We start from the raw sequence: 11,375 nt of genomic DNA, 5'->3' as shown, positions 1-11,375 counted from the left end.
GTAAAGACTCTATACACCTCAGCTAGTGGTTGTGAAAACACCTGGATTCTAAGACTAAGTGGTGTGGCTTCTTTTTCTTTTGGCAGGTCCCTTTAGGGGTCACCACAACAGATCATCTTCTTCGATTTCACACTATCCCTAGCGTCTTCTTCTATCACATCAACCCTCTGCATGTCCTGCTTCACTACCTCCATGAAAATTTCTGTGGTCTTCATTTTTATCTCCTGCCTGGCAGCTTGATATTCAGCTTCCCTTGACCTATATATATCCACTATCCCTCCTCTGCACATGTCCAAACCATCTCAGTCTTGCCTTTCTAACTTTGTCTCCAAACTGCTCAACCTGAGCTGTCCCTCATATATACCACTTCATCCAGGGTACCCTAGAATTCCTCTTTCTGTTCTAATTGACATCCAACTTGTGGGGAATAAGCCCTGGCAATATAAAACACCACCTCTTCAGTTTCAGCGACAAACTCGTGACCCTATCTGACTCTCTCTTCGCTTTCATAATACTCCCTACATATAAAATCCTCACTGTCACGCTGCTTCCTAACACACCTTACCCCTCTCCTCTTCCTTTTCCTTTGGGAAAGAGTGGCAAAGTTTCCAACCTGTTGGCCCATGACCTTCTTGATTCAACACTTCTCATTTATCGGGGCTTGGGACTGGCAATAGAAGCATTCTGCCTTAGTGTGGCTCAATACTTTTGTCCATATAGTATACTGGAGTGCTTAAATATTTTCTGGCTACTAGCAATTTTACATTTTCTAAGTAATTCAGACTTTAATGTTTCCTGGTGCCCATGGCAAAATGTAATGCAAAGCATCTAAACATTCAAAAACAGTCCCATCACTTTCAAATGTAAATTTATATTTATTGTGTGCAAATAAAGGACTTTTTATTGAACAGCTCTGGAACTGTGAAGAATAATCCCTATAAATAATTTATTTGTTACATAAAGTGCTAATATAAATGCAAAAGAAGATGGATATTTGATGTAATTATGCACTTAACAGGTTCTCAGGTGCCGATTTTATAATGCATTGGCATGCAGCATACAGTGGTTGCAATAGCAGTAATGAATTTCAGACTTAGGACAATCTAAAAAAAAAAAAGTGCACGCTGACAGGCATCAAGTCCATGTTTGTTTGTTTGTTTGTTTTTTATTTCTAAAGATCACATAGACATTGAAAAAACACTTGCCCAAAGAGGTCTGCTTGTGTGCTGGTTTCAAGCTGCTAATACCTGTTTAATATGCATTTACCCAGAAAGCACATGTGTGTGCATGCTTGTGTGCATGTGTCCATGAGTGCTTCTCTGTTTATCTTTCTCTCCCTCAACTAAATTCTTTTTATAGGAGCATCCTCCCACGGGCCTCAGCAGGTTTAGCAGGTGTTAACCTCTCTCTGGGAGGCTCCCTCCTGAGGCAACACACCATCTAGCAGAGCAACACATCTCATTCCCAGAGTAGCTTGCAGTCTGCCAGTCATGCGGGCGGAGATGATGGACAGGCAGATGACTCTCCATCAGCTTCAAAATAATATAATGCTCCCTGTGGAGAAAATAACATGTTAACTTTATTAAAGTTCACATGGTAGGTGGTTCATTTCAAGTCTCAAGATTTCTGATTTTGATTCTTGTATGGCGACTTCTATAGAAGATTGACCCCAGATTTTTTTTTTATCATTTTCTGGGTCAAAAAATCAAACATCTACCAAGGCTCTGAGCACGACCTTTTTTCAGGTAGAGGGTTGATTTGTGCTCATGTTCTCTCATTCTCTTCTTCTCTCTCTTTTAGTTTTACTGTTAAATAACTGTTAAACGTTACTGTTAAATAATAAGAAATTATTGTTGTATTTAATATATATTGTACACTGTACAATGTACACTTTTATGATATTAAGTTAGAGCACATTTATTTTGTGTCATGACACTGTTTAGATGAGAAAAGATCTAACCCCAGGTTAAATAATAAAGGTAATTAAATGCTACACATTGTATGTGTAATGTGCGTGTATTATTGGGCCTGGGGTAATGAGTTTTCGTAAGACCAGAATTATACATATAACCACTGTTTTTGGATTGTTGGACACCCGCTTTTCAATTTTCAGCAAGTAGTGTAAAAGTTGATCTTTTGTCATATGCTATTGTCTGATGTGTTTAGAAATGCCATGCATGTCACATTTTAAGCACATCTGGTGCCACTATTGTGTTACTTTAGTGCAATAAAACACATACCACGGTGCAGCTGTGGTGAATCGGTGAGGTCTATAATTATGGTCACACTGGATGTTAGAGAAAAGGTCAGACTTAAACCAAGGGATGTTACACTGTTCCTGGGACTTTTTCTTTATTTATGTGTTCTGTGTTGATACAGTCATGCATTTATGTCTAAAATAGCAGGTCTGTTTTCTCCCGAAGACACAACAGTCAACAAAAAACACAGACTGATATCCAGAAGCATGTAATTTTATTAAAACAAAACATACTAGACCACCTTATTAAGGTTTATAAAGTAAACCTATATAGTTTTAGCTAATGCCTACCAACCCACGGTTACGTTGCAAGATACAAATCTAAGAGTTCATAGACTTTGTGCATCACTATCAGTTAATGGAATTCAAAAAGCGAGATAGAGAAGATAGAGAGAGAGAATATCTAATTTCATATTCTATCTAATCCATTTCTCTCGGGTAACAGAGAATTGCATGTGCCTCTGTGGCTATTTTTAGCTTCATTCACACACTGTTTTGCATTCAAGCATGCAGAGAGGTTTGTGGCATTAACGCTGAACTTTTCAAAGCTAGTGCTTTCATGGTTGAACATAACTGTCTAATTAACAAATGTTTTCCACTCCTTTTTCTAAACCTCTACAACCTCTTATCCACAGATCAGTTGAGTAGGGGAAAAAAAAACTTCTTTAGAGGGCACCACTATGGATCATCTGCTGTTCACTACATTCATGAATCTTCTGTGTGGTCTTCCTGTTCTCCTCCAGCCTGTCAACTCTGTATTCAATATACCCTTTTCAGTATATCATTTATGCCTGTTCTGGACATGTCCAGAGCATCTCAGTCTGGACTCTAACTTTTTCTCTTCGCCGCCCAACCTGAACTGTCCCTCTAATACACTCATTTTTAATCCTGTCCATCCACGTGACTCCAGATCTTAGCATCTTCAACTCGGCCATCTTCAGCTGTGCCTCCGGTAAAAAGGAAATTTATTTCATGCTTGGGAGCCCATAGGTCTGACAGTTTTATCCATAATAGCAAATAGGCATGGGATTAGTGCAAACTGATTCAGCTGTGTGGTGTGCTGCTATGATAACTGTACCTGTATACATTACTATTGTCACACTGTTCTGGCTCCATTATTAGTGTACATCTATAAATCATAATGAGGGAATAAGATATAAAAATGTAAATAAAATAGACCATTGGCTTTGGTGTACATTTCAAATTAAAAGTGATTTATATATATATATATATATATATATATGTGTGTTATTAAATCCATTATTATTTGTTAATTAAACACACTGTAAATGCCTCAATTTATTTACCTCAGGTGCCTTCGTCCCCCAGGAATCCCTCGCTTTTGATGTTTTCACTGGCATGATGTGGCACCTCACAGTGTGTTCTGCCTTTGGCATGGTTTTCCCACTTAATTCCGAGAGAGAACTTTATGGTTTTGTGCCTTTGAATATGCAAGTAAGTGGGATAATTCACAGCTAACGGTTGCTTACTCACTGGAAGAAGCTGAGCTCAGCTTCATGTTTCTTTTTTCTTTCTCTGCAGGAGAGCAAAGCCCTAAACTACAGTAAGAGAGGAAGAGACTTTTAGTCTTAGCTCAGCAACAAAGGGATAGCAAGCTGATACCTGGGGCTAAGTGCAAGAGTGATCATATTGAATAATAGCAGACAGTGGGTGGTTATGTTGTTAAGGATACAGTAAAACTATTATTGTTACAGTATATCATAGTAAAACAGCCAGTCATATAAAGCCCTGATCGCCAACATTTTCACACCCTTTTACAAATCTCCAAGCTTATTGGTCATGCTGTACATTTTTATGCTGAGAAAGAATTTAACTGTTTAATTCTTGCTTTACATTATGGGGGATTTTTTGTTTGTTTGTTAATTAGGTCAAAAGCTGTCAAACACAGATTTATTATAGTCACTATAGAGAAGTATAAGTAAAGGTATAGCACTCAGAGAGTGCAAACCTCCACCAAAGCAGCTAACTCTCTTCTTTTTTTTAAGTGGATGGAGCTAGTGTAGCATTTATTTCATTGTTTAGCAAAAATTGTTTCAATGTTTATTAAAAAAAGGGAAAAACACTTTTCATTTATAAGTAATAAATAACATGGGGAGGGGTTTAGTATGCAACATATTGCACATAGACATCTAACAGTTGTAAGCAGCAGTCAAGTGTCAGGTGTTGCAGTTGGGTAATCCGATGGCTTGACAAAAAAAACAACAACCCCCCCCCCCGCTCTATAATCTCGTGATCTATGCAGCCACATCCCTGTGCCATCTGCCGTAAAAAGCAGAATAGCTGGTGTGCTGGATGGCTGTGATCGGTTATAATACTGTGGGCCTTGCAGGAACTGCTGGAGGTAGAAGTCCTTAATGGCAGGAAGCTGCTGCCAGTAATGTTCTCTGCTACCTCCATCAGTCTCTGTAGTGATTTCTGGCTGTTGGCAGAGCAACTCTCATACCAAACTCTGATGCAGCCCATCAGCAGGCTCTCATTTGTGCTCCTGTGGAAGGTTAAGGAGATGTTGGCGCTCATGCAAAACTTCCTAAGCCTCCTTAGGAAATGACGCTGATGAGACTTTCTGATCACAACGTTCGTATGAGGAGTCCAGGAGAGATCCTAAATAATGATATATGCCTGTATGTTGTGAGTAAAAAACAGTGGCAGTAAGAAAACTAGTTTTAAATAACTCTCCACAGTGTTATGATCCCTTTGACCTTTAGATTAAGCTATTGACCTTGAAGGAGAGGTCAGAAGTCAGATGTCACATGATATTCTACATCCTTTCTATGCTACTTTATATATATTGAATACATACAACACAATTGAAAGAATCATAGTTTCTAAGTTATAAGAGCTTTTGGAAATTTTTAATCAATAAATCATTAAGTTGACCTTGGTGGATGTAAGCCAGATTTTAATGAATTGTTAACATGATCCCACTCTACACGCCTACAAAGTTTTCTCAGAATTTATTCAACATTTTTCAAGCTATCATGTTTACACACATAATGACATACACACATGCCCACACGCATTCACGCAAACGCTACCAAAAACAAAACCTCCTTTTCTGAGGTAACAACTTCTTGGTTTATACACCTACTGATCAATAGCAACTGTTAACCCACACGGAAAGTACTTTATATCAAACAGTCTTCTTTTTAATTCTTGAAGTTCTCGTTGCAGTAATTGAAAATCAGTAATCAGTGATTTCATCAGTGATGAAGTCGCTGGTTCACTAACAAAGAGAATGGCTTGAAGCATTAATATGAGCCAAGCTGAATTAATGTTCCCTTTTTTTTTTACAGAACAAGGCTTAACTGCACACAAACCAGCAGTAATATGGAAGAAAAATCCTTGTGAGGTTATAATGGTCCAATTTTACCTTGTTTAATGGAAAAGCTTTTGTCCATCAAATTGAACAAAGGATAATTACAAAAGATGAGGATATACCTCCACTACGGCTGCTGATAAACTCTCTACAGTATAATTAGAGCTAGTTACAATATCACTTTACCTAGTTCTTTTCAAATTCTGTTCTCTGTTCACTACTGACTCAGTGTGTTCTTCTATTCCCTCTGGACAACCATGTTTACTTCTTCGTGTGTGCTGTCTTGCCTGTCACTTAAAAGTCAGTTTTGTTGCTTATTTCTATGAGAAAGTGCTATGTTTTGGAAATTAAGATTCCCATCCAATTTTGAGACTGCTTTTACAATTTGTTAGAATTAAAAAATCAAAAATATGCTACTCCACATAGACTGAATATGTTTTCTTTTTCTTGTGTCATCTGTAAATCTGTGTTGTTGACTGTATCTTACCTGCCCACATGTATTCTCTCCCCTGTGACCTTTTACTTACCTGCATCGAGTCCCTCAAAGCCTCATTATGTTTCCTGTAACTGCATGTACCTCTCTTCAGAGGGACGTGCTTGAGTGTTCTGGCCTTTCTAATTAGCTTTCATGTTTCATCTGCTTATATGATTGCATGCTGTCCATATAACTACAGATACAGTTGAGTGATGTTTATCTGATACTCCCCAAGACATTATAAGGAAGAAAAAAAACACATATTGTCAAAAAGTGACATATCTCATTATTTTTTAGCATTTTTGTCTTTGCTAATGCCTCATCTGAAATGGTCTCAGTGGAAGGTTAGCTGTCAAGAAACCATTCATAAGTAAGGGAAGCAAGGAGAAAAGGCTGAAGTGTGCCGAAGGCTGTGTTGAAGATTATATGTGATACAAAATATCGAATTTAAACCTTGTTATATTTAAGCCTTGTACACTGAATTTCCATGTTTGCACGTTTCAATTAATCACAGAGCCTATTCTCATTTACATAGCAAAATGTAAAGGAAATATGTAACAATGCAAAGAATACATTTTCATATAATCCAACCAATAACAGAGAAAGTGATATACTATTATAGGGTTTTCAGTAGCATCAACTTTCCAACTAGATTTCATCTTTTTTGTCGATTGTATTAGCAAATCAGTTTGTAATATTTCAGACTATTTAAATAAAACCCAACTGGAAAGTTTAAGTTTTAATCCCTTTGAACAGCAATGTTATGATACATGCATGGCACACAAATCACAGTCTCACAAACCTATGTATGTATTCCTGAATTGTCATTGTGTGTTTTTTTCTCTCCTTAACAGCTTTTCCTTCTCATTTCTTCCCTCACACACTCACACCCAGCATTATTCTGTTATTCAAATACACAGCATGATCTAACTCTTAACCACGCTGTCTCTCTCACACACATACAAAAATATCTTGAATTGGCTTTGCCTTTGAGCCTTTGCCTTTTCTTTTTTTCTTCTTCTTGAGACCAGTTGCTCAAACCCTTAAGGCCTCACTGTTAGCTGTACAGAAAAATAGAGATGGAGCAATTGAGATGAGAAAAAATTCCAGCCCATCCTCCTCCTCTCTGCACAGCTCATCTAAGAAAACACTTTGTTTGTTTCAAAGGATGCTGAGAAGCTTGGGCAGCAGATGTGAGATTTTGTGGAAAATGACAAGTAATGAATCTCTTCCACAGTTTTCTAGTCACATAGTATATGATGTTCTGCTGCCTCTTATGCGGCTGATTAATCCATGTGCCATGGATGCTTCCTGTTCTCCCTCTTATGTCTGTACATAAAAAGAATATTTAGAAAACTCAATTTATGCTGAAATCTAAAACTGAAACTAATGAAATCCAATATAGTTCCATTCACACATGATTACCTCATTGAAACTGGGACCAAAATGCTTCTTATCACAAGAAGATGTTCCCTGGTCTCTCTGTTAAGTTACAGATTTTCTTGACAGGATAATATAGAGAGTAGATGGGAAAGCAAGGATAGCGTAGGGAGGGAATAACACACAAGAAATGATTTGGGGCAGACTTGAACCCAGGCCTCTACAGTTGCCTTTGGCATATGGATCGTTTGCTCAACCAGCTAATCCGATCTAGTCGTTGTAGTTGACTGCAGGAATTCCTGGTCGTGTTCTTCAGAAAGGGATGGAGCGAAGTGACTGAGTGTGTGATTCAAATCATGAGGCAGGTTGTGAATTAACTGTGTACACTATTATGTGAACACTATGACTCAATCATTGGATTGATTCATAGTGGTAATTCAGAAAAGACTATTTTATACCTTCTTGGAGCCATCATCCTCTTCTTGCCGATAAAGAGCAATTTTGCAGTTGTGCCAGTACTGGTTGAACCAACTACAGGGATTTACCAGGGCAAAATAAGAAATTAGAAGTGTGCTTGCAAGGTGAACTAGTTTACAACAAAAGAAAAGAGCAAGTAGACAAGCTGAAAACAACATTGGGGGAGGTCTGAGAAAAATAGAGAATTAATGGATGGCATGGAGGGGAGAGACAAACGAAATAAGCCGAGAGAAGAAATGGGTGAAGTGTGCCTTCTTTCTTTTACAGTTGCCATGGACACCAAGAAAGCTGAGTTACTGCTGTGTGAACCTTTTACAATGAAAAACACATATGCACAATAAAATGCCATCATAATTGTCATCACCTATGTCTCTCCACTTCTAAAACTCCCACCTCCTTAAGTTAAAGAAAAAAAAGAAAAGGATTTCACATAAATGGCACACTATGGGTTCCTGTTATCACAAGGCATGAGGGGCAGGTCAAGTGAACTCAGCATACATCTGCTGAGATGGGTCCTCAATTCAAATGAGGTAAAACTAACAACACAAACACCACAAAAAATCACTGAGAGGGAAAAAAGGGATGAGCGCAGCACATCATTTGCAAGACAGCAGTGCAACAGGATAAATGCACTCGTTAAGAAGTTGTGTTTATCTTTGATGAGAGCTGACTGCTGGGCTCTTTATTCTTGGTGGAACAAGCAAGAAAATCATCAACACAGCGAGCCCATTTATCTGTCATTTCTCTCACCCTGTCATCCTTTTCCTTCAGAATTTCTTTTTCCTTTGTCCCTTTTAAAATTATAGCTATCAGCGTGTTTGAGATCTTGAAGCTGTAATATATAAATAAAAAACGATGTATATAAGAAAACACTATTTCCTAAGTACTATATCCACCCCCCACCCCCCACCCCCCCCCACCACCTCCACATTCCCATTTACGAGTTCTCCCCATACATCAATGGATCATTTCATATCATAGAGGAGATTTTTTTTCATTAAATGTCATTAGCATATATGTTTTCTGTGGCTTTGTGTCAGGCCATTACTTTATCTACTCAAGTGTAATGATATGAATTGTATAACCACAAGGATTATATACCATAATAAGTGAGCTTGTCTTTTGCTGAAATAAACTCAGCAAAGGTGAAACTAACACCATATCACGAAAGAATATGGTTAATGAAATACGTGAGTGACAGCACATCACAGGTTATCCAAAGAGAACTACACTCCAGAGTTATAAAAGTGTCAATTGTTTAATTAAATTTTGTTTTTTGTTTTTTTACATTTTGCTTATCCTATGCAAGTTGACAGCTAGGAGAGAAACACTGTTGTGCAACAAATGTTGTTTTTTTGGTTTGTGGATAATCAATATTAACATTAGCTGTCCCATGAGAAATATAGTATGTGTTGCTGTTGACTGTAATTTCACATTAAGCAACACGGAAAGGATTAAAAATAATGTATAACAAAGACGGGCGATAAATAAACACATCCTACTTGAATGTGTGGGCACCCAGGGCTGGACTGGGACAAAAAATCAGCCCGGGCATTTTGACTAGAGACCGGCCCACCATGGTATTATAGGAAAAACCATAAAGCCTTTGAATGAAAACAAACGTCGTTGTGACAGTGATGTACACTGCCTTGTTGGTATATATGTATCAATCTAGAACTTAACTTAAACCTACACCATCCTCCCTATTCTGGTATTCTAAAGAGTACTTAGCCGAAACCCAAAGACTGCTTGGTTTACCTCCTGAACTTTCTACAACACATGGTGGAAACCTGAAATTAAGACAGAGAAGACTAGAGGTGAGACATGACCATTACTGAATATTAAAAATAATAAATGACAGATTTAGTGATATTTTCATAAACTATTTATTTACCACATCAATAAACAGCATGGCAGGGCAAAATATTTTTTCTAACATGGCAACCTTTAAAAAGTGAAAGGAGACAGAAAGACAGGTGAGAAAGAATAAAACTTAATTGACTTTTTGATGGCATTTTACACACAGTACTGGTACAGAATCTAGAAAATGTGGGAAAATACTGGCATCATATACAGTACTTACTTCTGAAGAAATTATGTTGGGACCCTGAAAAAAATTACTATGTACAATAATGGATTTCTATACATTTGACATCAGATGAAAACTTTGGTTGTATGATTCAGATAATTATTTGTTAAAAGCTAGAAATTTTAAATGAGAATAAGAAAGAAACGTATTTTTTGTGCCCCCCTTTCCCTGTTAATGCCCTACCTGGCCCCCTGGCAAAACTTTGCAAGACCCGCCCCTGCACAGTTACCAGCTGTCAGCTACTTAGAAACAGATCCTGGTGTTATTTGTCTCCCAGAAACAGTTCATAACTTCCCTTCAACCCTTCATCCCTCCAGCAAACATCAGCTGATACTAGAAATTAATATTAAATAAATTCTAACAACAGCTCATCAAGTTTAAAGGTGCTTCTGTTGTTTAACGCGACCTCCGCTGGTTTGCTCTTTCTGACGCAGAGAGAAAAGCCGATTAGCTGATCATTGATCATTGATCAGCTGATCGGGACAAATCGCGTTGCTTTTCACCTCAACTTTAAAGTTCGACCTCCTCGGCTGTAATTGGTCCAGCCCAGAGTCGATCATGACCAACTGGCCAATACACCACTATTCATTTATACCGTTGAAAAAAGAAAGAAAGAAAGAAAGAAAACCCCATCGGCCCATAAAAACGAAAAATCACGAGCGGCCCACCGGGCAAATGCCCGGTATGCCCGATGGCCAGTCCAGCTATGTGGGCACCCATACTGTTTCTGTGGTGGCCTCTCTGTGGTAATGGGTTTTAGAGTTTCTTTTCCACTATTTGTTTTATTTATTTATTTATTTTTGTTGTTGTTGTTGTTTGTTTTCTGAATACGAGAAGTACGTAGTTTTCACTTTTGGAGTTTCAAACATTTTTTTTCTAAAACTTTATGTAGTGCTTGGGCTCCTGACAAATCCCTAACGGTCACAACAACACAACTTCCGTTCAACTCACTGTTACCTGCAAAAAAATAATCTTGCTTCTAGCCTGAGCAGTACCCCAAAGAGCTGTATGTGAGGATCAAACAGCTGGAACGGACATTAAACGGTTTTTACCCCAGCTCCCTAATCACTGTACTATACAATCCATCCCATGTGTTAATAGCTCAGGCAACTGTCCAGAGAATTCGCAGGAATGAGTGAGCATAATGCATCCTGCCTCCTGCATGCTGCTCAACCACTGAACAAAACCGCAGTATGTGTTTCCAGTACTTACACCTGACCTGGAGAATCTACTGAGCGACGTGTGAGAAACTTCAGAAAATGCCGAGACCGGATCAGGGAGTTCAACGAGTGCAGAAATGGGCAATAGATGAAATGTTGACAAAACCTTTATTTATTTATTTTACAGAATCTGTCACAGC

The sequence above is a fragment of the Oreochromis aureus genome, linkage group 1 (genome assembly GCF_013358895.1).
Source record: "Oreochromis aureus strain Israel breed Guangdong linkage group 1, ZZ_aureus, whole genome shotgun sequence".
In the NCBI taxonomy this organism is placed as follows: Eukaryota; Metazoa; Chordata; class Actinopteri; order Cichliformes; family Cichlidae; genus Oreochromis; species Oreochromis aureus.
The sequence above is the reverse complement of the archived record's forward strand: the minus strand, read 5'-3'. Positions refer to the sequence as shown.